Raw genomic sequence first — 25,212 nt, 5'->3', positions numbered from 1 at the left:
GAATATTACTAAATGTCCATGTTGCAGACAGTGATGTAATGAAAGTGTAACAGTGCAGCAAGCTCATCTAACATTAGATATTAGCTCAGAGGTTCTCAAACTCGGTCCTCGTGGGCCCACACAGTGCATGTTTTGCAGGTCTCCTCACAGAATCGCAAGTGACATAATTAGCTCCACCTGTGGACCTTTTAAAATGTGTCAGTGAGTAATTAATACACCTGTGCACCTGCTGGGTTACCTGCAAAACATGCACTGTGTGGGCCCACGAGGACCGGGTTTGAGAACCTCTGTATTAGCTGCTAGTATAGTGCAATGGGAAAAGGCAATTAAATGATTACTGATTGATTACCAAATGGTACACTGTTATCTTGAGAGAAATGTAATGGACTTGTTTGCCAATATTTCTGTTGTACTGCGATTTAAAGCGGAGATTTACTAAAGGCAAAACATGGCATGTTTTAACTTTAGTGAAATTGCCCCTTTAAATTCCGCTGCAAAAATCACAGGAAAATGCAAGTTTGAACAAAACGCAGTTCACTGCGTGTCACCCCTTGTCCCTCCACCGTGCAATATATGTATAAATCACCCAGATATATTATGTATAATATTATTATTATTATTATTATTATTATTATTATAATACAGTATCCCTTTAGTCCAGGACACCTATAATTTACATTCTGTGGCTGATTAAAACCAGGTGAAATACAGACTTAAATTTACCCATCCAAAGTACCTAGGTGCCCTGGATTAAAGGGCTATGTATACTATACAGTTAGCTGCATACGGTAGATTAGTATACACTGGGCATAGTGTCCAATATCTTTAAGAAATAAGCATCGCAGACCACACATAGCATTGGCGGGGGAAGGAAGGGGGGGTCTATTAACACATATAATCCTATCTTTAATGTTGTATGTAATATGTGTGATGGCTGCCTGACCCCAGGGGATCAGCTTCTCCTTCCTGTATAAGCTCGCTCCCAGACTCACATTGGTTAGCTTCACAGATGTCTGGAGGTGGGCTTATACAGGATTGATGTGATACACACAGCACTGCTGAGCCCTGAGGACAGGCAGCCATCACACATATTACATACAACATTAAAGGTACGTTTATATGTGTAAACCTCTCTCATGCTATGTGTGGTCTGTGTTGCAGCCCACGGGGAGCAACTGCCACTGGACACAAGTATACTATTAATGGAAACAGAGTCAGACTGGCCCACAGGGGAACAGGGGAAACCCCCAGTGAGCCCCACTGCCTGAATGCCCACCCCCTCCTCTAGGGATCAGGGGGTCTAATCATAAAGCAAAGAAAGGCCCTGTTTTGTTGAAAACAGGGCTTTTCTCAGCATTGGGCTATTCACAAAGCAGGTTACTGTGGAGAATGGTGAGAGCGATTCATGAAAGGATGGAAAGCTCAGCTTTCCGCCTCTCCACAGAGCTCAGACTCGCCATCTCAGGATAACGTAATCTGAACTTTAGCGCGAAACGCCAGGGATGCTCTATGCTTCCCTGCCCGCCATCCGCCGCTAGCTCCGCCCCTTAACTCCCAGCAGACCTTGCACCCTCCCGGAACCTCAGCCGCTAGCACATGCTCAGAACGGACCTGGCCTCTTCGCAAAGGGGACCGCAGGAGAAGACCTCACCGCTGGAGCCTTGAATTGGGTAAATAATATGCATGAATTGCTACTTATCAAAGCTATGTATTGCACCAAACTGATGTGATGTACACTGTAGAGTGATAAATAACAATTCACGTTTCATTGTCTACATGAACAGACCCCCAGGTTCCAGACTGTGCACTTAAATTATACATTATACATATCTTACATTATACTGCATAGAACTTTGGTGTATTCTCTAAAGTGCATTGCTATTATTAATCTGGTACATTATCATGCATGGACTATCAGTATTTACTATATATATTAATCAAGGGGCCCAGACAATTCACTCTGTAATGGTTAGCCAAGCCACATGGGCCCCTACCACTTACTGCATTTCCCCGGTGAGCCCTTCGGGCCGGGAGGCATTTGATATGCCGGCTGCCGGGATCCCGGCGCTCACCATACCGACGCCGGAATCCCGACAGCCATCATACCGACAACTATTCTCCCTCTTGGGGTGTCCATGACACCCCTGGAGGGAGAACAAATAGCGTGGGGCTCTTTTGCGCAAGGGGCTCTTTTGCGCTCACCCCACTGCCTGCATACCGGCGGTCGGGATCCCAAGCGCCGGTATAACATACTACACCCCTTCATGCCACAGTCTGACACTGAATGCAAATGATAATAAAGAAAAGAACTGAAGGAGATAGGGCTATATGAGACTAAATTAAATTGAACGTACAGTGCCTTGCCAAAGTATTCACCCCTTTTGCATTTTTCATGTTTTGTTGCCTCACAACCTGGAATTAAAATGGATTGGTTGAAGGTTTGCATCATTTCAGTCACAGAACATGCCTACAACTTTAAAGATGTTTTTTTTTATTGTGAAGCAAACAATAAATCGGACAAAATAACAGAAAACTTCAGCGTGCATAACTATTCACTATTCACCCGCCTAAAGTCAGTACTTTGCATAGCCACCTCTTGCGGCAATTACAGCTGCAAATCGCTTCGTATAAGTCTCTATGAGCTTGCCACATCTTGCCACTGGGATTTTTGCCCATTCCTCAAGGCAAAACTGCTCCAGCTCCTTCATGTTGGATGGTTTCCGCTTGTGAACAGCAATCTTCAAGTCTGACCACAGATTCTCAATTGGATTGAGATCTGGGCTTTGACTAGGCCATTCCAACACCTTTAAATGTTTCCCCTTAAACCACTCGAGTGTTGCTTTAGCAGTATGTTTCGGGTCATTGTCCTGCTGGAAGGTGAACCTCCGTCCCAGTTTCAAATCACAGGCAGACTGAAACAGGTTATGCTCAAGAGTATCCCTGTATTTAGCACCATCCATCTTTCCCTCGACTCAAAAGTTTCCCAGTCCCTGCTGCTGAAAAACATCCCCACAGCATGATGCTGCCACCACCATGTTTCACTGTGGGGATGGTGTTCTTGGGGTGATGGGATGTGTTGGGTTTGCAGCACCAGACATAGCATTTCCTTGGTGGCTGAAAAGTTCAATTTTAGTTTCATCTGACCAGAGCACCTTCCTCCATACATTTGGGGAGTCATCCACGTGCCTTTTGACAAACTCAAATCAAAACGTGTCTTCTTATTTTTAACACTAAGTAATGGCTTTTTTCTGGCCACTCTTCCATAAAGCCCAGCTCTGTGGAGTGTACGGCTTATTGTGGTCACATGCGCAGATACACCAGTCTCTGCTGTGGAACTCTGCAGCTCCTTCAGGGTTACCTTTGGTCTCTGTGCTGCCTCTCTGATTAATGCCCTCCTTGCCCGGTCTGTGAGTTTTGGTGGCCAGCCCTCTCTTGGCAGGTTTGTTGTGGTACCCTGTTCTTTCCATTTGGAGATGATGGATTTGATGGTGCTCTGGGGGATCATCAAAGATTTGGATATTTTTTTATAACCCAACCCTGACTTGTACTTCTCAACAACTTTGTCCCTGACTTGTTTGGAGAGCTCCTTGGTCTTCATGGTGTGATGCCTATTGCTTAGTGGTGTTACAGCCTCTGGGGCCTTTCAGAAAAGGTGTGTTTATACTGAAAAATTATTACCCCTTTCACATCGCACTAAAAACCCGGTATCGACACGGCATATTGCCGTGTCGAAACGGGTCCGTGTGCGATGTGAAAGGTCCTTTGGTGAATTAGCGGGTCGTCTGACCCGGTAATTCAACCCGGTAAAAAAGAAGGGTTATTACCGGGTTGATTACTGGGTCAGGTGCAGTGTGAATGGGAGCCGTTCCGATGCGACACGGCTCCCATTCACAGTATACGCAGAGGCGGCGCAGTAGATGAGTTCATCTCCCGGCGCCGCCTCCACCCCCGCCCCTGCTGCTGCTGCGCCCTCCGCTGCTCTGGCAACCGACCCGGTATATTGCCGGGTCGGAAAGCCAGCAACGGAGCGCAAATGCCGGATCCCACCCGGTAAGTACACGTTTCTCTTACCGGGTAGGATACGGCATTTGCGATCTGAATGCAGCAAATGTGACACTTTAGATTGCACACAGGTGGACTTCATTTCACTAATTATGTGACTTCTAAAGGTAATTTGTTGCACCAGAACCTTTGAGGGGCTTCATAGCAAAGGGGGTGAATACATATGCACATGCCAATTTTCCAATTTTTATTTATAAAAATTATTTTTTATATATTTTTTTGTGCAGATAAAATTCAGATAAATAAATAAATTACAGGTTGTAATGTAACAAAATAGGTAAAAAGCCAAGGGGGTGAATACTTAAGCAAGGCACTGTATCAGTTTAATCATAACAATTTTAGCATACTTATGTGTGCACAGTGCTCCTTTAAGATGTATTGGCTCAATAGTACACATCATCTAGTTCACATCCCTCAGTAGAGGTTTCAGCAACAGTTCTATAAATTACTTTTGATCTTAGCAGTCAGTGTTCAGCTTTAATCATGCATAAATCTGCAAACAGTTCAAAGCACATCACCCATTTTACACAGAGTGATAGGGACAGGTTTATTTAACGGAGGAGAGAGCAATAGTCAAATATATTTAGAATCAGAAAAATATGTTTTTGTTTGCTACCCTTCTTTTTATGGCACCAGTGTAAGGGGGGTAATTCTGAGTTAATTGCAGCAGGAACTTTGGCCCTCATTCCGAGTTGTTCGCTCGTTATTTTTCTTCGCATCGGTGCGATTTTCAGCTAACTGCGCATGCGCAATGTTCGCACTGCGGCTGCGTCAAGTAAATTTGCTAAGAAGTTAGGTATTTTACTCACGGCATTACAAGGTTTTTTCTTCGTTCTGGTGATCGGAGTGTGATTGACAGGAAGTGGGTGTTTCTGGGCGGAAACTGACCGTTTTATGGGTGTGTGTGAAAAAACGCTGCCGTTTCTGGGAAAAACGCGGGAGTGGCTGGAGAAACGGGGGAGTGTCTGGGTGAACGCTGGGTGTGTTTGTGACGTCAAACCAGGAACGAAACTGACTGAACTGATCATAGTGGCAGAGTAAGTGTCGAACTACTCAGAAACTGCTAATAAATTTCTATTCGCAATTTTGAGAATCTTTCGTTCGCAATTCTGCTAAGCTAAGATTCACTCCCAGTAGGCGGCGGCTTAGCGTGTGCAATGCTGCTAAAAGCAGCTTGCGAGCGAACAACTCGGAATGAGGGCCTTTGTTAGCAGTTGGGCAAAACCATGGGGGGAATTTCAAGTTGATCGCAGCAGGATTTTTTTTTAGCAGTTGGGCAAAACCATGTGCACTGCAGGGGAGGCAGATATAACATGTGCAGATAGAGTTAGATTTGGGTGGGTTATTTTATTTCTGTGCAGGGTAAATACTGGCTGCTTTATTTTTACACTGCAAATTAGATTGCAGATTGAACACACCACACCCAAATCTAACTCTCTCTGCACATGTTATATCTGCCTCCCCTGCAGTACACATGGTTTTGCCCAACTGCTAAAAAAAAATCCTGCTACGATCAACTTGGAATTACCCCCAAGTGCACTGCAGGGGAGGCAGATATAACATGTGCAGAGAGAGTTAGATTTGGGTGGGGTGTGTTCAATCTGCAATCTAAATTGCAGTGTAAAAATAAAGCAGCCAGTATTTACCCTGCACAGAAACAAAATAACCCACCCAAATCTAACTCTCCCTGCACATGTTATATCTGCCACACCTGCAGTGCACATGGTTTTGCCCAACTGCTAACAAAGTTCCTGCTGCGATCAACTCAGAATTACCCCCAATATGCAGTGCTTTGCAAAGTGAGTTTTAGTCATTCACATCAGTCCATGCATCCATGGGGCTTACAGTCTAAATGATCAACCGCACAAAAACAGACACATACTACCAACCAAGTACTAGTGCTGCGGATGCTGCCAGGAAAAACCTAACCTTTTTTTCCAGAGACCCACTGGTGATGAGGATGAGTCCACCCAGTGCACCAGTGAGACAACATTTTGACATCTGGTCAGGTCTCAAACAATTGGCCAACATTAGTGACACCTCTACCATGACTCAATATGATATAGTAACCATCCATAGAATGGTGGAGGATTATTTTAATGTGTACAAATGAGCATGTCAGACAGTCCCATTGACTACTGGGAGGAAAAAAAGGCAAGTTGGGGCCCACTGTATAAACTAGCTATGCTTTGCTTAAGCTGCCCACCCACCCACCAGTGTGTACTCGGAAAGAGTTTTCAGCACATCTGTAAACCTTGTGAGTGATCAGCGAAGGAGGCTACGTCCTTAAAATGTGGAAAAGATGATGTTCATGAAAATGAACTACAAATTCCATGAGGAAGACCGTTCCCGTCAATTACATCAAAATACAGAACTTTTCTGTAATGGTGGAATTCCAGTGGGGATGAGTTAATAAATCAGAACCAAAACCAAAACACCTCATTAATGCAGATCCAAAACCAAAACACAGGGGTAGGCGCACATCTCTACTTCTAATACCCATTTCCCACCAAATTGGCGGGTCCGGCCCAGGTTTTCAAACATGTTTCCAACTCGTGTCACAGCTGGGTGAGACTGTTCACACCGCGTGATAGACCTAGCATATTAACGGGTAAACCTCTTTCAGACTGCACCCGTGTGCAGTTTGCCTGTCGGCACTTGGAAATGACATCATCATCTTTAAGCGCCGGTTATCCGGCTCTCCGTATACTTTTAGTCATCCGACCCACTGTTCACACCGCATACTGCGATCCAACCTGAATAAGCTCCTTCTTTAGTATTTTGGTGATCTGGACTTGAAAAGTCAGGGCTACCAATTTCCATGCTCATACTGGGATCGGGGAGCCAGATCACGCATGCATTGCCTGATAACTGGTTGGTGTGGCGAGTGGACAGACTGATGGCCTACTGTATGTCGCTGGGGAACTGAGCATTTCTGAGATGCAACAGTAATGGGGTTTTTTTTTTTAAATAAATTAAGATTTTCAAGAGTTATGATGAACAGTGATATAAAATATTTATCTCTTAGGGTTATAATACACTTCTAATTATATATATATATATATATATATATATATATATATTAGGGATGGGCGGGTTCGGTTCCTCGGGATCCGAACCCCCCCGAACTTCACCTATTTTACACGGTTCCGAGGCAGCCTCGGATCCTCCCGCCTTGCTCGGTTAACCAGAACGCGCCCGAACGTCATCATCCCGCTGTCGGATTCTCGCGAGATTCGTATTCTATATAAAGAGCCACGCGTCGCCGCCATTTGATTGAACGGAGAGGACGTGAAAAGCTCCGTAATCTGTGCTCAGTGTGCTGAAAATATCTGTGCTCAGTGTGCTGCAAATAATATGTGCTCAGTGTGCTGCAAATATCTGATCAGTGTGCTGCATTGTGGGGACTGGGGACCACCAGTATATAATAATATATACTTTTCTATAGCTTCTATACTGCTTGTCAGGACACATGGTCACAGTTACACCGCTCTGTACTGATATATACAGTAATATATATACTTTTCTATAGCTTCTATACTGCTTGTCAGGACACATGGTCACAGTTACACTGCTCTGTACTGATATATACAATAATATAAATACTTTTCTATAGCTTCTATACTGCTTGTCAGGACACATGGTCACAGTTACACTGCTCTGTACTGATATATACAATAATATATATACTTTTCTATAGCTTCTATACTGCTTGTAAGGACACATGGGTCACAGTTACACCGCTCTGTACTGATATATACAATAATATATATACTTTTCTCATTTTCTATAGCTTCTATACTGCTTGTCAGGACACATGTGTCACAGTTACACTGCTCTGTACTGATATATACAATAATATATATACTTTTCTATAGCTTCTATACTGCTTGTCAGGACACACGGGTCACAGTTACACCGCTCTGTACTGATATATACAATAATATATATACACTTTTCTATAGCTTCTAGTATTACAGTGCAGCATTTTGGTGACCAACAGTATACATATATAGTACAGTACAGTAGGCCATTGCTATTGATATATTACTGGCATATAATTCCACACATTAAAAAATGGAGAACAAAAATGTGGAGGGTAAAATAGGGAAAGATCAAGATCCACTTCCACCTCGTGCTGAAGCTGCTGCCACTAGTCATGGCCGAGACGATGAAATGCCATCAACATCGTCTGCCAAGGCCGATGCCCAATGTCATAGTAGAGAGCATGTAAAATCCAAAAAACAAAAGTTCAGTAAAATGACCCAAAAATCAAAATTAAAAGCGCCTGATTAGAAGCGTAAACTTGCCAATATGCCATTTACGACACGGAGTGGCAAGGAACGGCTGAGGCCCTGGCCTATGTTCATGGCTAGTGGTTCAGCTTCACATGAGGATGGAAGCACTCATCCTCCCGCTCGAAAAATGAAATGACTTAAGCTGGCAAAAGCACAGCAAAGAACTGTACGTTCTTCTAAATCACAAATCCCCAAGGAGAGTCCAATTGTGTCGGTTGCGATGGCTGACCTTCCCAACACTGGACGGGAAGAGGTGGCGCCTTCCACCATTTGCACGCCCCCTGCAAGTGCTGGAAGGAGCACCCGCAGTCCAGTTCCTGATAGTCAAATTGAAGATGTCACTGTTGAAGTACACCAGGATGAGGATATGGGTGTTGCTGGCGCTGAGGATGAAATTGACAAGGAGGATTCTGATGGTGAGGTGGTTTGTTTAAGTCCGTAGGACGAATATGGCCATTGACATGCCTGGTCAAATTACAAAAAAAATCACCTCTTCGGTGTGGAATTATTTTAACAGAAATGCGGACAACAGGTGTCAAGCCGTGTGTTGCCTTTATCAAGCTGTAATAAGTAGGGGTAAGGACTTTAACCACCTAGGAACATCGTCCCTTATACATCACCTGGAGCGCATTCATCAGAAGTCATTGACAAGTTCAAAAACTTTGGGTGACAGCGGAAGCAGTCCACTGACAACTATGTCCCTTCCTCTTGTAACCAAGCTCCTGCAAACCACACCACCAACTCCCTCAGTGTCAATTTCCTCCTTAGACAGGAAAGCCAATAGTCCTGCAGGCCATGTCACTGTCAAGTCTGACGAGTTCTCTCCTGTCTGGGATTCCTCAGATGCATCCTTGAGTGTAACGCCTACTGCTGCTAGCACTGCTGTTGTTGCTGCTGGGAGTCGATCGTCATCCCAGAGGGGAAGTCGGAAGACCACTTGTACTACTTCCAGTAAGCAATTGACTGTCCAACAGTCCTTTGCGAGGAAGATGAAATATCACAGCAGTCATCCTGCTGCAAAGCGGATAACTCAGGTCTTGGCAGCTGCGGTGGTGTTAAACGTGTGTCCGGTATCCACCGTTAATTCACAGGGAATTAGAGAATTGCTCGAGGTACTGTGTCCCCGGTACCAAATACCATCTAGGTTCCATTTCTCTAGGCAGGCGATACCGAGAATGTACATAGATGTCAGAAAAAGAGTCACCAGTGTCCTAAAAAATGGAGTTGTACCCAATGTCCACTTAACCACGGACATGTGGGCAAGTGGAGCAGGGCAGACTCAGGACTATATGACTGTGACAGCCCACTGGGTAGATGTATTGCCTCCCGCAGCAAGAACAGCAGCGGCGGCACCAGTAGCAGCATCTCGCAAACGCCAACTCGTTCCTAGGCAGGCTACGCTTTGTATCACCGCTTTCCATAAGAGGCACACAGCTGACAACCTCTTACGGAAACTGAGGAACATCATCGCAGAATGGCTTACCCCAATTGGACTCTGCTGGGGATTTGTGACATCGGACAATGCCACCAATATTGTGCGTGCATTACATGTGGGCAAATTCCAGCACGTCCCATGTTTTGCACATACATTGTATTTGGTGGTGCAGAATTTTTAAAAAAATGACAGGGGTGTGCAAGAGATGCTGTCGGTGGCCTGAAGAATTGCGGGCCACTTTCGGCATTCAGCCACCGTGTGCCGAAGACTGGAGCATCAGCAAACACTCCTGAACCTACCCCGCCATCAGCTGAAGCAAGAGGTGGTAACGAGGTGGAATTCAACCCTCTATATGCTTCAGAGGATGGAGGAGCAGCAAAAGGCCATTCAAGCCTATACATCTGCCTACGATATAGGCAAAGGAGGGGGAATGCACCTGACTCAAGCGCAGTGGAGAATGATTTCAACGTTGTGCAAGGTTCTGCAACCCTTTGAACTTGCCACACGTGAAATCAGTTCAGACACTGCCAGCCTGAGTTAGGTAATTCCCCTCATCAGGCTTTTGCAGAAGAAGCTGGAGAGATTGAAGGAGAAGCTAAAATGGAGCGATTCCGCTAGGCATGTGGGACTTGTGGATGGAGCCCTTAATTCGCTTAACCAGGATTCACGGGTGGTCAATCTGTTGAAATCAGAGCACTACATTTTGGCCACCGTGCTCGATCCTAGGTTTAAAGCCTACGTTGTATCTCTCTTTCCGGCAGACACAAGTCTGCAGATGTTCAAAGACCTGCTGGTGAGACACTTGTCAAGTCAAGTGGAAGGTGACCCGCCAACAGCTCCTCCTTCACATTCTCCCGCAACTGGGGCTGCGAGGAAAAGGCTAAGAATTCCGAGCCCACCCGCTGGCGGTGATGCAGGGCAGTCTGGAGCGAGTGCTCACATCTGGTCCGGACTGAAGGACCTGCCAACGATTACTGACATGTCGTCTACTGTCACTGCATATGATTCTGTCACCATTGAAAGAATGGAGGAGGATTATATGAGTGACCGCATCCAAGTAGGCACGTCAGACAGTCCGTACGTATACTGGCAGGAAAAAGAGGCAATTTGGAGGCCAATGTACAAACTGGCTTTATATTACCTAAGTTGCCCCCCCTCCAGTGTGTACTCCGAAAGAGTGTATGCAGCCAGTCACCTTGTCAGCAATTGGCGTACGAGGTTACTTCCAGAAAATGTGGAGAAGATGATGTTCATCAAAATGAATTATAATCAATTCCTCCGTGGAGACATTCACCAGCAATTGCCTCCAGAAAGTACACAGGGACCTGAGATGGTGGATTCCAGTGGGGACGAATTAATAATCTGTGAGGAGGGGGATGTACACAGTGAAAGGGGCGAGGAATCGGATGATGAGGAGGAGGTGGACATCTTGCCTCTGTAGGGCCAGTTTGTGCAAGGAGAGATTGATTGCTTCTTTTTTGGTGGGGGCCCAAACCAACCAGTCATTTCAGCCACAGTCGTGTGGCAGGCCCTGTCACTGAAATTATGGGTTTGTTAAAGTGTGCATGTCCTTTTTATACAACATAAGGGTGGGTGGGAGGGCCCAAGGACAATTCCATCTTGCACCTCTTTTTTTTAATTTATCTCTGCATCATGTGATGTTTGGGGCTAATTTTTTTAAGTGCCATCCTGTTTTACACTGCAGTGCCACTCCTAGATGGGCCAGGTGTTTATGCCGGCCACTTGGGTCGCTTAGCTTAGTCATCCAGCAACCTCGGTGCAAATTTTAGGACTAAAAATAATATTGTGAGGTGTGAGGTGTTCAGAATAGACTGGAAATTAGTGGAAATTATGGTTATTGAGGTTAATAATACTATGGGATCAAAATTACACCCAAATTCTATGATTTAAGCTGTTTTTGAGGGGTTTTTGAAAAAAAACACCCGAATCCGACAAAAAATTTTCAGGGAGGTTTTGCCAAAATGCGTCCGAATCCAAAACACGGCCGCGGAACCGAATCCAAAACCAAACCCGAATAATGTCCGGTGTACATCTCTAATATATATATATATAGTTTCAGATTATATTGTAAACTATGTAGATTAGCCATGTGAAGCCAGAGGCACTGCATCAGTATTTTGCACTAAAAGTTCTATTATAAACAAGTTGATATTGTGTCATTGTTATTGTCGCCCTTTTGACTATGCCATTACATTACTGGCAGTTTTTGGCTTATCAGAATTATACGTTATGCTTGTCCCATGATGAACTTGGACCTTTTATACAAATGCTTTCCAAAATGTGTATACATATTGGCACCTGTGCCTTGAGGAGTACAGTTGCTAGTCTGTGGGGTTTATTATAAGTATCATTAGAGTGTGAGGAGTGCTTTAACAGAACATAGAGGTCTATATCAGTAACCAGAGTATCTGAATGAGACCCACCCAAGCACAGGGACAACATACAAACCCCTCAGTTAGGGTATAGGTGGGAATCTAAACCAAAACGTCACTGATTTGAAGTGGTAATGTTAACCACTACGCTAACCGTGCCACCCTGTATACATTTTTTTGTCATTTTATGTTAGTAAGTTTACTTAGGACGGATATGTCTGTCAATGTCTCTTAGATATCTGAATGACGGCAATATTCTCTAGAACCAAGAACCTTCCCCCCACACCATCACAAACTCAATGTTCTGACAGTCGAATAAAAGTGCAAAATTCTGAAAAGTGTCTTCCTCTCCACACTACAAACTATCAACGTAACCTGAATAAATTCTCTGTCTCAACAAGAGACAGAGAAACCGATAACATTTGTTGCACACATCTAATCATTTTGCAAATGCTGGTATGAGATGTAAATGTGGAAGCACACCGGAACCTTTCCTGGATTGTAATGTTCAATATTTGGCACCCAAAGGGAAAGACATACCTACCCCTGGTGAACAGCACCAACCACTCACCAATCATATAACCACAAAATGCTTTTAGTACTCTGGCCAATGTTATCAACCAATCAGAGTGCCACAAACCCGCTATGTGGCTTTTGATACTCTGACTGATGCAAGGTACCCACTAGATTTACTGCATTCTAAGGGGTCTATTCATAAAGCAGTGAAAAGAGTTGAGAAGTGAACCTGTGGAGAAGTTGCCCATGGCAACCAATCAGCTGCTCTGTACAATTGTATAGTATGCAAATTATAAATGTTACTTCAATGCTGATTGGTTGACATGGGCAACTTCTCCACTGGCTCACTTATCCACACTTTTCACTGCTTCATGAATAGACCCCTAATTGCTGAATGTCACCATGTTAAACTGATGCCGAATTGTTAACCATGTCTGGTTGCTAATGTTGAGAATGAAAATTATACTACATCAAACTATTCATACTTATTGAAATTTCCTAGCAAAGATGTGGCTAGGGGAGGTCCAGGATGAAGAGCAGGGGATTGCTAATGATAATTTATTCATCGTGGCCCAACTCCTGTTACATAATTCCACAATTTGCAGCACTAAGTCACGTAAAATAAGACCACCATGACATATTTCAAAGAATATCTTGGTATCATTGCCTCGCCCACTTCCCAGGAGTATGGGCGGGGCCAAGGAGGGCTGACTACTCTCCTGAGATCTGGGAGAGTAGGTAAGTGAGACACTGAATATGGTAAAGGTAAAAGAAATATCTATACTAACAAATCATTCTGGAGTTTAAATATTGCCCAAGGTACTAGAATACATTGACTAAAATTGTAGGTGCGAACTTTGCACTGAATCAGCTATTAGCTCTTATTTGTCTAGTTCATGGAAGAGAATGAAAGCGAGTGTCTGATTGGTTCAAATGATTTATTCCAAATGATGCACCTGAATGCAATTTTAGTAAATAAACCCCCGGTTACTTAAATGGGATAAGCTTTCTGTAAATAATGGCAACATACAACCAGGAGGGAAATAAAATAAATATATTTTTCTTTTGCAGACAGAGAGCTGCTGTGATATCTGAAGAAAGATAAGCTACTGCAATTACAGGTACATTATATTACAATATTACAAAATACCCTTTGACTATGGCCCCCCTTTAATGTGGCGATTCACGTCCTTGTGACAACAAAACCACTCAAATGGAATTAGGGTTCCCTAAAAATAAAGCACAAATGCGTCCCAGTGAGTCCTATTTCAAACACTCACAGTTCTCCTGATTAATTTAATTGCGTACATCAATGCTATTTCAAGCTGTTAGACCATAAACCCAGCTGAATGAGCTTCTCTCCATGTTGGAAATTATCATTAGAATTAATGCTAGTCATTAAAGAAGTACCTTCTCTATCTGTGCGTCGGATCAGAATTCACTGCCAAAGGCTATGAAAGCAGTTTTATTTTCTGCAAAGTAGGTCAGTTATGAAAAATAAATCCCATTAGTATCACCATATGGATTATTATTTGGTGCAGAAGATAAGCATACAATTATTTAAGCTCACCAAAAAAAATAAAAAACGCAGTGCAAGAGATTATATGGAACATACCGTAGCTTTCTTTGTAAGGTATTATCCCACTCAGGTACAGAATAGAAACAAACATTCTATTGAGATTTGCAGAGGATGTTTTCATAGAGAACGCCGCACCAATAAAAAAATAAAAAATAAAAACACATCATTTCTAATAAGATGATCTCTGCATATTATTGGAATTATTGTTTTTATTTTATAAATAATCATTTATCAAACGTATGTGATCTGTGCTGGAGATTTTATTAAACATGTATCAAGCATATTAAAAAGGACAGGACCCCCTGCCCTCCAGTTAGTTTTGCTTTGCTGTAATAAAATAGAGAACAGTTAACCCTTGCCCTGCCCCTGTGCTGTGACTGCAATATGAAAGCAGCAGAAATGCCTTTTGCATTAAGTATCATTACTCTTTAAGGAAAATTCATCCACAGTACTGTCTATATCAGTATTCAAAGTGAATACTAGTTGGACTATAGGTAAGAAGATACTATTTGCTGTGTCCATGATCAGTCCACTGTCACAATAAATGCCAGAGTCCCTTATGGGCATTTCGTCCTGGGAATCAGCATTATGTGTGAGAGGAACGTATGCTGCATTCCCAGCGCAGTGTAAAAAGCCCTTGGGGGCAAGGCATCATGGGTAGATGTAAAACAGATGCTTCTACAAGACCTTATGGGCCCTACACAGAGCCGGCCCTAACCAATATGATGCCCTAGGCAAGATTTTGGCTGGTGCCCCCTAGTACCGCCGCTAGTTCTGCAGGAGATGCCTGGCATGAGTCAGCTGGCAGCTCTGCTAACGATGGGTGCATTTTGTTTATGAAAATGCATCTTACTTGCATTACTATATGGCTAGGATGCACAAGCAGCTTCTGCTGATTAAAATTATATCCAGCATTCCTGTGCGACTGCAGCTGTATCTGCATACGAAATACTACATTACAGTGATTTCCAGGAATACACGCAACGTAGCATTTCGTATGCAGATACAGTCGCAGTCACACACAGAATATAGGCATGCTGCATATTATTTTAATCAGCAGGAGCTGCTGGTGCCCCTAAGCATACCAAATGCCCTAGGCATTTGCCTAGTTTGCCTATGCCTAAGGCCGGCTCTGGCCCTACACACTGGCAGATAATACTGAAAGATATGAATGATCTCGTTCATTAATGAACAAGATACCATTCATATCTTTCAGTGTAGAGGCACCAGCGATGAACGATGTGCAGCCCCGCGCTCGTTCATCGCTGGTGCCCCGTCGCTTGTGCATGCAGGCCAATATGGACCATATCGTCCATATTTGCCTGCACTGCTATGCAGCGGGTGACGGGGGGAGTGAAGAAACTTCACTTCCCCGTCACTACCCCCACGCCACCGGGTCAATCTTCGGCCGTATCCGCCGTCGGGCAGCTCAGCGGGGGATCGCGCTGTGTGTTGGGCCCATTACAGTAAATATGCATTGTTTCACATATTAACTTTCAATTATTTTAGTGAAATTAGTTTATCAGCATTTGACTAATAAGCAGACAATTTAAATCTTGTGAGTTCCCTCTTGTCGTCCGACTAAGCACTAAGAGTCTCTTTATGGCAAGTATTCCTTATTGAGTTTACTAAAATCCAAAAATGGCCATGGTGTGCCTTCAGGACCATTCCAACTGAATTAATGTGGAATCATGTTTCATATTATTGCATTATTAGCAATGTGTGGTACTCCAGCCATTGGTATACCTATAATGGGTGCACGGTGTGCAGTGCACAAGGGTCCCTGGGTCCAGGGGGGCCCACAGGGCACACCTATATAATAATACTTACCTCACCGCAGAGGCCAGCGCAGCAGACAGAAATCACTGGGAAAATTGAGCTGCGGCCATTTTCACGGTGATTTGCGCATGCGCAATAGAGATGTCACTTGGTACAAGGCATTGGCGCCATGTTCCCGGAGACTTGTACATGTGCAGTAGACTCTTTACTGTGCTGACAGAGAGAAGGGGGTCCGCACAGAGCCTGCACACAGGGCCCCTTCTCTCTTAAATCGCCCCTGACTCCAGTTTAGGGTGGCCAATCCCGGTCCATTCTTTCAATCCCGGGAATCGGGATTGAAAAATTATCAATCCCGGGATTGGCTTCTTTTCAATGTGTCCCACCCCCGCCCAGCCCAGATAACTCACCCTAATCTGTACAGGAGGGCGGGTGGGCCACTTGCTGTGAGGTGCGGCTGGCTGCAAAGCTTGACCTCTGATTTCACGTCATGCTGCGCAGTGCGCAGAGTCGGAGCGAGAGGAGCAGGGGAAGCCGGCAGCGTCTGAGCCTCCTGAGGACGCTCAACGCTGCCCAGCATAGAAAAAACTAAGGTGGTGGCCAATCCCGAAATCCCCGGAATTGGAAGCTCCAATCCCAGGATTGAATCCTGGCTAATTTTAGGCCGGGATCCCGTCGATCCTGACCCTGGGATTGGCCACCCTACTCCAGCTGCTGAGGAACTATACATGCCATTGCGCCCTTGCTGTTAGGACCTGCTATAAAGGCATTATGGAATGCTGGGCTATGTAGTTCTACAGGAGCTGTAGTGCCACACACTGCTTATCCCTGCTGTACTGGAAAGTCTGATTAAAATCAATAGTCTTTCTTTTTCCCAATCAACGTGCTTGGACAAGACATATTGTACAACTATTGCAGACCACCATCACCAATTCCATGACCGTATTCACTAATACTTGATCTAGGTGTTATATCCAAGAGAATTTACTATGAAATACAATCTACACCCTTTGTCTACATTAGCCTTAGTGTGTTTGTGTGACTGGTGGTAAATAGATTGTAAGCTCCTTTTTATCTGTAGGAATTGATGAACATTCTCTCTGTACACATCAGCATAATATGTTGGCAGGATGATCATGATAATCATAGGCGTGCGCACGGCGGGTGCCTGGTGCGCACAGGCACCCCCTAATGTCCGGCACCCCCCGCACTCCATGCCTGCGATCTCAGCCTGCTGCACTGACCAACTGTGCTGCTGCGCCTGCTGGCCGCCGCCGCGTACATGCTGCTGTCACTAGTGGCAAGTGGCTGCCCAGCGGCTGCAGTGGGGGTGATTGAGGTAAAGTTCCGCCTCCCGCACGCGCCCACCAGTCTCCTCCCGCGGCTACGCGAGCGCTGGGGGGTTCTCATGAGGCTGGACTGGACGAGTCGGATGCAGCGTCTCCTCTCCTGTCTGCGAGTATGAGACACATGTCAGGGGTGCCGGCGCTAGTGGCATGTCCGGGGGGGGGAGGGGAGAGAGAGAGAATCGGTAAGCGGGCAGCTTTAATTAAATATGCTGGCCAGACAGACTCTAGCTGACCCGGCAGGGGCTGGCAGCAATTATGGTGGCTGTGTAATTTTTTTTGTGAAAGCTATGTGTGTGTGTACAGTATGTATAGTGTCTGCTGTGTATCTGTATGCTACTGTGTCTACTGTATATGCATGTTGTGTACTGTGTATGTTAGTATATCGTGTATGTGTATGTATACTATTATATGAGTCTCCTATGTGTATGTATGCTGTATGTGTGTGTATGTATGTAGGTATATAAATGTGTGTGTGTGTATGTAAATATATATATATATATTATGTGTGTGTATATATACAGTATATATATGTGTGTGTGTGTGTGTGTGTGTGTGTGTACTGAACCCCCCTCCCCATAAAAATCCTGCAACTGCCCCTGCGCCATCTCCTCGCTGTCCTGCAACTGCCGCCGCCAGCCACGCCAACATTACAGGCCCAGCCCAGGCAGCGTTCCTCTCAGGAGGAATCGGAGCCGCCACCGGAGCGGAGGACACAGCTGAGCAACCCTGAGACAGTTCAGCACTCAGCAGAGAGGGTAAGACACGCTATCTGTCTGTGTCACTGCGACACCTCTGTTTAATATATGTTAAATTTGTTTTTTTTTATTACTATGAATTATTTATATCCCTCAAAATATTTATTATTAATAATGTGTTATACTTTTATGATAACAGTGAGCACTACTGGGATATTATGTGTATCTGGCACTGCTGGGGGCATACTGTGTGCCATAATGTGAATTCTGGGTCATACTGTGTGACATAACATGAGTTTTGGATCATACTGTGTGGTGTAACGTTAATTTCAGCTCATACTGTATGTCATAAAGTTAATTTCGGCTCATACTGTGTGGCGTAATGTGAATTTCGACTCATACCGTGTGGCGTAATGTGAATTTTGTCTCATACTGTGTGGCATAATGTGAGTTTCGTCTCATACTGTGTGGCTTTATGTGAATTTTGGCTCATACCGTGTGGCGTTATGTGAATTTCGGCTCATACCATGTGGAGTAATGTGAATTTTGTCTCACACTGTGTGGCGTAATATGAATTTTGGCTCATACTATGTGGCGTAATGTGAATCTTTACTCATGCTGTGTGGCGTAATGTGAATATGGGGCACTACTGTCAGTGGCTGGTGAGCATAGGGACATTTGTGACAAATGCTGGTGTCCTGCAGTGGGGTCTGATGGCAAAAAAAGAGGCAAACGTGGCTCTGATGGCACAAGTGTGCATTATAAACTTGTTTGTGTTATATTAAAATGGAAATGTTCATCCTGGAATACATACCTCTTACAGGCGGCCGGGATCCTGGCTGTCATGATCCCGACAGCGGGATACCGGCCACCAGTATGCCGGCAGTGGAGCGAGCGCTAGAAAGACCCTTGCAGGCTCACCGGGATCGCCACGCTAGAAGGCCCCTTGCGGGCTCACTGCACCGACCACGCTGTGGGCACGGAGGCTCGCTGCACTCGCCGCAGGATCTATTCTCTCTCTGTGAGTGTCGTGGACACCCACAGAGGGAGAAAAGCCTGTGGCGCCGTTATTCCAACAGGCGGTCTCATGATTGCCTCCTGTTTGGCTCAATAAATCTCCTGTACTTTTCAGAGTGGCCCACTCAAAATTATGGTGTAGTGCTGGGGGGTGCAAGGGGTGTGTGTGGGGTGGGGGGTGGAGAGGGGAATGCATATGCACCTAGGCACACCACTCCCTAGTTCCGGCACTCGGTCAGGGATATATTGGAGAAGTGTAAGCAGTGATAGGGTACAGCGGCAGCTAGCATTCAGGGTTATGTCGTAGTGGACCGTCAGTACTACCTGGGGGTGTATTATATCTACTTTATTATTAGGGAGAAATTAGATTAAACCATGTGATTTTACTGAGAGAATGTAAAATTGTTTTAGACATGTCCCTGGGTGATGCTAGACAGTAGACAAGCCCAAAAGGTGGTGCTAGATACGCCCAAAAGGCGGTGCTAGACATGCCCCTCTGGGGGTGCACCCCCTAATAAAATTACCTGCGCACGCCTATGATGATAATGATTATATGGTGTTACTCAATAGTACTGGTGATGGACCCTGAACAAGCAGGTGACAATGATGTACCTCTTTCTATTGAGCGCTTACAACATACTGCAGACAGAAAGTGAGAGAGAATGACATCCCACTAGTCACTTTATGTTTCTATGGAGACAGATGATTTTTCCCCCAGCGCTTAGACATAACTATACAAGAAAAATGTTACTTAATAATTCCTATGCTAATGAAATATATTTTTGGTTTGGGATTTTAAACAAAACATGAAGATTTCTCTGAGTGCTCTTCATTTTTATCATTAAATGTTTGATTTCATGCATTATTTAAATAATAATAATAATTATTATTATTATTATTATTATTATTATTATTAATTATTATTATTATTATTGTATTTATATAGAGCTTTTTCTCCAAAACGACTGACGTTGCTTACAGATAGTATGAACGTGATAAAGAGGTTTAGATTACCAAAACAATACAGAAACTATGAATATAATAAATAAGGTTTAGATTTGCATGGAATAAAGAGAGCTTGGAGAAAGTACAAAGGGTGTGGCAGCCATTTTGTGTAATCAGTTTCAGGATTATTCATTTTACCCAAACATGATCCAGGTAAAGATCCTTATTTCATACTTACCAATTGTCCTGATTTTCGTGGGGACAGTCCCGTTTTTCTGAGACTGTCCTGCTGTCCCACCCATTGTTCGCAGTATCTCGTGGTGGGGGTTGGAAGTTGGGATGCCACCTGTCACTCACAGCAGTGGGTTGGAAGTTGGGATGCCACCTGTCACTCACAGTGGTGGGTTGGAAGTTGGGATGCTACCTGTCACTCACAGAGGAGGGTTGGAAGTTGGGATGCCACCTGTCACTCACAGAGGAGGGTTGGAAGTTGGGATGCTACCTGTCACTCACAGCAGAGAGTTGTAAGTTGGGATGCCACCTGTCACTCACAGCGGTGGGTTGGAAGTTGGGATCCCACTCGTCACTCACAGCGGTGGGTTGGAAGTTGAGATGCCACCTGTCACTCACAGCGGAGGGTTGGAAGTTGGGATGCCACCTGTCACAGCGGAGGGTTGGAAGTTGGGATGCCACCTGTCACAGCGGAGGGTTGGAAGTTGGGATGCCACCTATTACTCACAGCAGTGGGTTGGAAGTTGGGATGCCACCTGTCACTCACAGCGGAGGGTTGGAAGTTGGGATGCCACCTGTCACAGCGGAGGGTTGGAAGTTGGGATGCCACCTATTACTCACAGCAGTGGGTTGGAAGTTGGGATGCCACCTGTCACTCACAGCGGAGGGTTGGAAGTTGGGATGCCACCTGTCACAGCGGAGGGTTGGAAGTTGGGATGCCACCTATCACAGTGGTGGGTTGGAAGTTGGGATGCCACCTGTCACTCACAGCGGAGGGTTGGAAGTTGGGATGCCACCCGTCACTCACAGCGGAGGGTTGGAAGTTGGGATGCCACCCGTCACTCACAGCAGTGGGTTGGAAGTTGGGATGCCACCTGTCACTCACAGCGGAGGGTTGGAAGTTGGGATGCCACCCATCACTCACAGCGGAGGGTTGGAAGTTGGGATGCCACCCGTCACTCACAGCAGTGGTTTGGAAGTTGGGATGCCACCTGTCACTCACAGCGGAGGGTTGGAAGTTGGGATGCCACCTATTACTCACAGAAGTGGGTTGGAAGTTGGGATGCCACCTGTCAGTCACAGCGGTGGGTTGGAAGTTGGGATGCTACCTGTCACTCACAGAGGAGGGTTGGAAGTTGGGATGCCACCTGTCACTCACAGAGGAGGGTTGGAAGTTGGGATGCTACCTGTCACTCACAGCAGAGAGTTGTAAGTTGGGATGCCACCTGTCACTCACAGCGGTGGGTTGGAAGTTGGGATCCCACTCGTCACTCACAGCGGTGGGTTGGAAGTTGGGATGCTACCTGTCACTCACAGCGGAGGGTTGGAAGTTGGGATGCCACCTGTCACTCACAGCGGAGGGTTGGAAGTTGGGATGCCACCTATCACAGTGGTGGGTTGGAAGTTGGGATGCCACCTGTCACTCACAGCGGAGGGTTGGAAGTTGGGATGCCACCCGTCACTCACAGCGGAGGGTTGGAAGTTGGGATGCCACCCGTCACTCACAGCAGTGGTTTGGAAGTTGGGATGCCACCTATTACTCACAGCAGTGGGTTGGAAGTTGGAATGCCACCTGTCACTCACAGCGGAGGGTTGGAAGTTGGGATGCCACCCGTCACTCACAGCGGAGGGTTGGAAGTTGGGATGCCACCCATCACTCACAGCAGTGGTTTGGAAGTTGGGATGCCACCTGTCACTCACAGCGGAGGGTTGGAAGTTGGGATGCCACCTATTACTCACAGAAGTGGGTTGGAAGTTGGGATGCCACCTGTCAGTCACAGCGGTGGGTTGGAAGTTGGGATGCCACCTATTACTCACAGCAGTGGGTTGGAAGTTGGGATGCCACCTGTCACTCACAGCGGAGGGCTGGAAGTTGGGATGCCACCTGTCAGTCACAGCGGTGGGTTGGAAGTTGGGATGCCACATGTCACTCACAGCGGTGGGTTGGAAGTTGGGATGCCACCTGTCAGTCACAGTGGTGGGTTGGAAGTTGGGATGCCACCTGTCACTCACAGCGGTGGGTTGGAAGTTGGGATGCCACCTGTCACTCACAGCAGTGGGTTGAAAGTTGGGATGCCACTTGTCTCTCACGGCGGAGGGTTGGAAGTTTGGGTGCCACCTGTCACTCACAGCAGTGGGTTGGAAGTTGGGATGCCACCTGTCAGTCACAGCGGAGGGTTGGAAGTTGGGATGCCACCTGTCAGTCACAGCGGAGGGTTGGAAGTTGGGATGCCACCTATTACTCACAGAAGTGGGTTGGAAGTTGGGATGCCACCTGTCAGTCACAGCGGTGGGTTGGAAGTTGGGATGCTACCTGTCACTCACAGAGGAGGGTTGGAAGTTGGGATGCCACCTGTCACTCACAGAGGAGGGTTGGAAGTTGGGATGCTACCTGTCACTCACAGCAGAGAGTTGTAAGTTGGGATGCCACCTGTCACTCACAGCGGTGGGTTGGAAGTTGGGATCCCACTCGTCACTCACAGCGGTGGGTTGGAAGTTGGGATGCTACCTGTCACTCACAGCGGAGGGTTGGAAGTTGGGATGCCACCTGTCACTCACAGCGGAGGGTTGGAAGTTGGGATGCTACCTGTCACTCACAGCAGAGAGTTGTAAGTTGGGATGCCACCTGTCACTCACAGCGGTGGGTTGGAAGTTGGGATCCCACTCGTCACTCACAGCGGTGGGTTGGAAGTTGGGATGCTACCTGTCACTCACAGCGGAGGGTTGGAAGTTGGGATGCCACCTGTCACAGCGGAGGGTTGGAAGTTGGGATGCCACCTATCACAGTGGTGGGTTGGAAGTTGGGATGCCACCTGCCACTCACAGCGGAGGGTTGGAAGTTGGGATGCCACCCGTCACTCACAGCGGAGGGTTGGAAGTTGGGATGCCACCCGTCACTCACAGCAGTGGTTTGGAAGTTGGGATGCCACCTATTACTCACAGCAGTGGGTTGGAAGTTGGGATGCCACCTGTCACTCACAGCGGAGGGTTGGAAGTTGGGATGCCACCCGTCACTCACAGCGGAGGGTTGGAAGTTGGGATGCTACCCGTCACTCACAGCAGTGGTTTGGAAGTTGGGATGCCACCTGTCACTCACAGCGGAGGGTTGGAAGTTGGGATGCCACCTATTACTCACAGAAGTGGGTTGGAAGTTGGGATGCCACCTGTCAGTCACAGCGGTGGGTTGGAAGTTGGGATGCCACCTATTACTCACAGCAGTGGGTTGGAAGTTGGGATGCCACCTGTCACTCACAGCAGAGGGTTGGAAGTTGGGATGCCACCTGTCAGTCACAGCGGTGGGTTGGAAGTTGGGATGCCACCTGTCACTCACAGCGGTGGGTTGGAAGTTGGGATGCCACCTGTCAGTCACAGCGGTGGGTTGGAAGTTGGGATGCCACCTGTCACTCACAGCGGTGGGTTGGAAGTTGGGATGCCACCTGTCACTCACAGCAGTGGGTTGAAAGTTGGGATGCCACTTGTCACTCACAGCGGAGGGTTGGAAGTTGGGATGCCACCTGTCACTCACAGCAGTGGGTTGGAAGTTGGGATGCCACCTGTCACAGCGAAGGGTTGGAAGTTGGGATGCCACCTATTACTCACAGCAGTGGGTTGGAAGTTGGGATGCCACCTGTCAGTCACAGCGGTGGGTTGGAAGTTGGGATGCCACCTGTCACTCACAGCGGAGGGTTGGAAGTTGGGATGCTACCTGTCAGTCACAGCGGTGGGTTGGAAGTTGGGATCCCACTCGTCACTCACAGCGGTGGGTTGGAAGTTGAGATGCCACCTGTCACTCACAGCGGAGGGTTGGAAGTTGGGATGCCACCTGTCACAGCGGAGGGTTGGAAGTTGGGATGCCACCTGTCACAGCGGAGGGTTGGAAGTTGGGATGCCACCTATTACTCACAGCAGTGGGTTGGAAGTTGGGATGCCACCTGTCACTCACAGCGGAGGGTTGGAAGTTGGGATGCCACCTGTCACAGCGGAGGGTTGGAAGTTGGGATGCCACCTATTACTCACAGCAGTGGGTTGGAAGTTGGGATGCCACCTGTCACTCACAGCGGAGGGTTGGAAGTTGGGATGCCACCTGTCACAGCGGAGGGTTGGAAGTTGGGATGCCACCTATCACAGTGGTGGGTTGGAAGTTGGGATGCCACCTGTCACTCACAGCGGAGGGTTGGAAGTTGGGATGCCACCCGTCACTCACAGCGGAGGGTTGGAAGTTGGGATGCCACCCGTCACTCACAGCAGTGGGTTGGAAGTTGGGATGCCACCTGTCACTCACAGCGGAGGGTTGGAAGTTGGGATGCCACCCATCACTCACAGCGGAGGGTTGGAAGTTGGGATGCCACCCGTCACTCACAGCAGTGGTTTGGAAGTTGGGATGCCACCTGTCACTCACAGCGGAGGGTTGGAAGTTGGGATGCCACCTATTACTCACAGAAGTGGGTTGGAAGTTGGGATGCCACCTGTCAGTCACAGCGGTGGGTTGGAAGTTGGGATGCTACCTGTCACTCACAGAGGAGGGTTGGAAGTTGGGATGCCACCTGTCACTCACAGAGGAGGGTTGGAAGTTGGGATGCTACCTGTCACTCACAGCAGAGAGTTGTAAGTTGGGATGCCACCTGTCACTCACAGCGGTGGGTTGGAAGTTGGGATCCCACTCGTCACTCACAGCGGTGGGTTGGAAGTTGGGATGCTACCTGTCACTCACAGCGGAGGGTTGGAAGTTGGGATGCCACCTGTCACTCACAGCGGAGGGTTGGAAGTTGGGATGCCACCTATCACAGTGGTGGGTTGGAAGTTGGGATGCCACCTGTCACTCACAGTGGAGGGTTGGAAGTTGGGATGCCACCCGTCACTCACAGCGGAGGGTTGGAAGTTGGGATGCCACCCGTCACTCACAGCAGTGGTTTGGA

At 46.7% G+C, this 25,212-nt stretch overlaps 1 protein-coding gene across 4 annotated transcripts in view; it reads right to left on the bottom strand.

Annotated features, from left to right (window-relative positions):
• HOMER1 (homer scaffold protein 1) overlaps window positions 1–25,212 on the bottom strand; it is a 185,140-nt gene that overhangs the window by 28,080 nt on the left and 131,848 nt on the right. The gene's annotated exons all lie outside the window — the stretch shown is intronic.

Source organism: Pseudophryne corroboree, chromosome 1 (genome assembly GCF_028390025.1).
Source record: "Pseudophryne corroboree isolate aPseCor3 chromosome 1, aPseCor3.hap2, whole genome shotgun sequence".
Taxonomy (NCBI): domain Eukaryota; kingdom Metazoa; phylum Chordata; class Amphibia; order Anura; family Myobatrachidae; genus Pseudophryne; species Pseudophryne corroboree.
The sequence above is the reverse complement of the archived record's forward strand: the minus strand, read 5'-3'. Positions and strand labels throughout refer to the sequence as shown.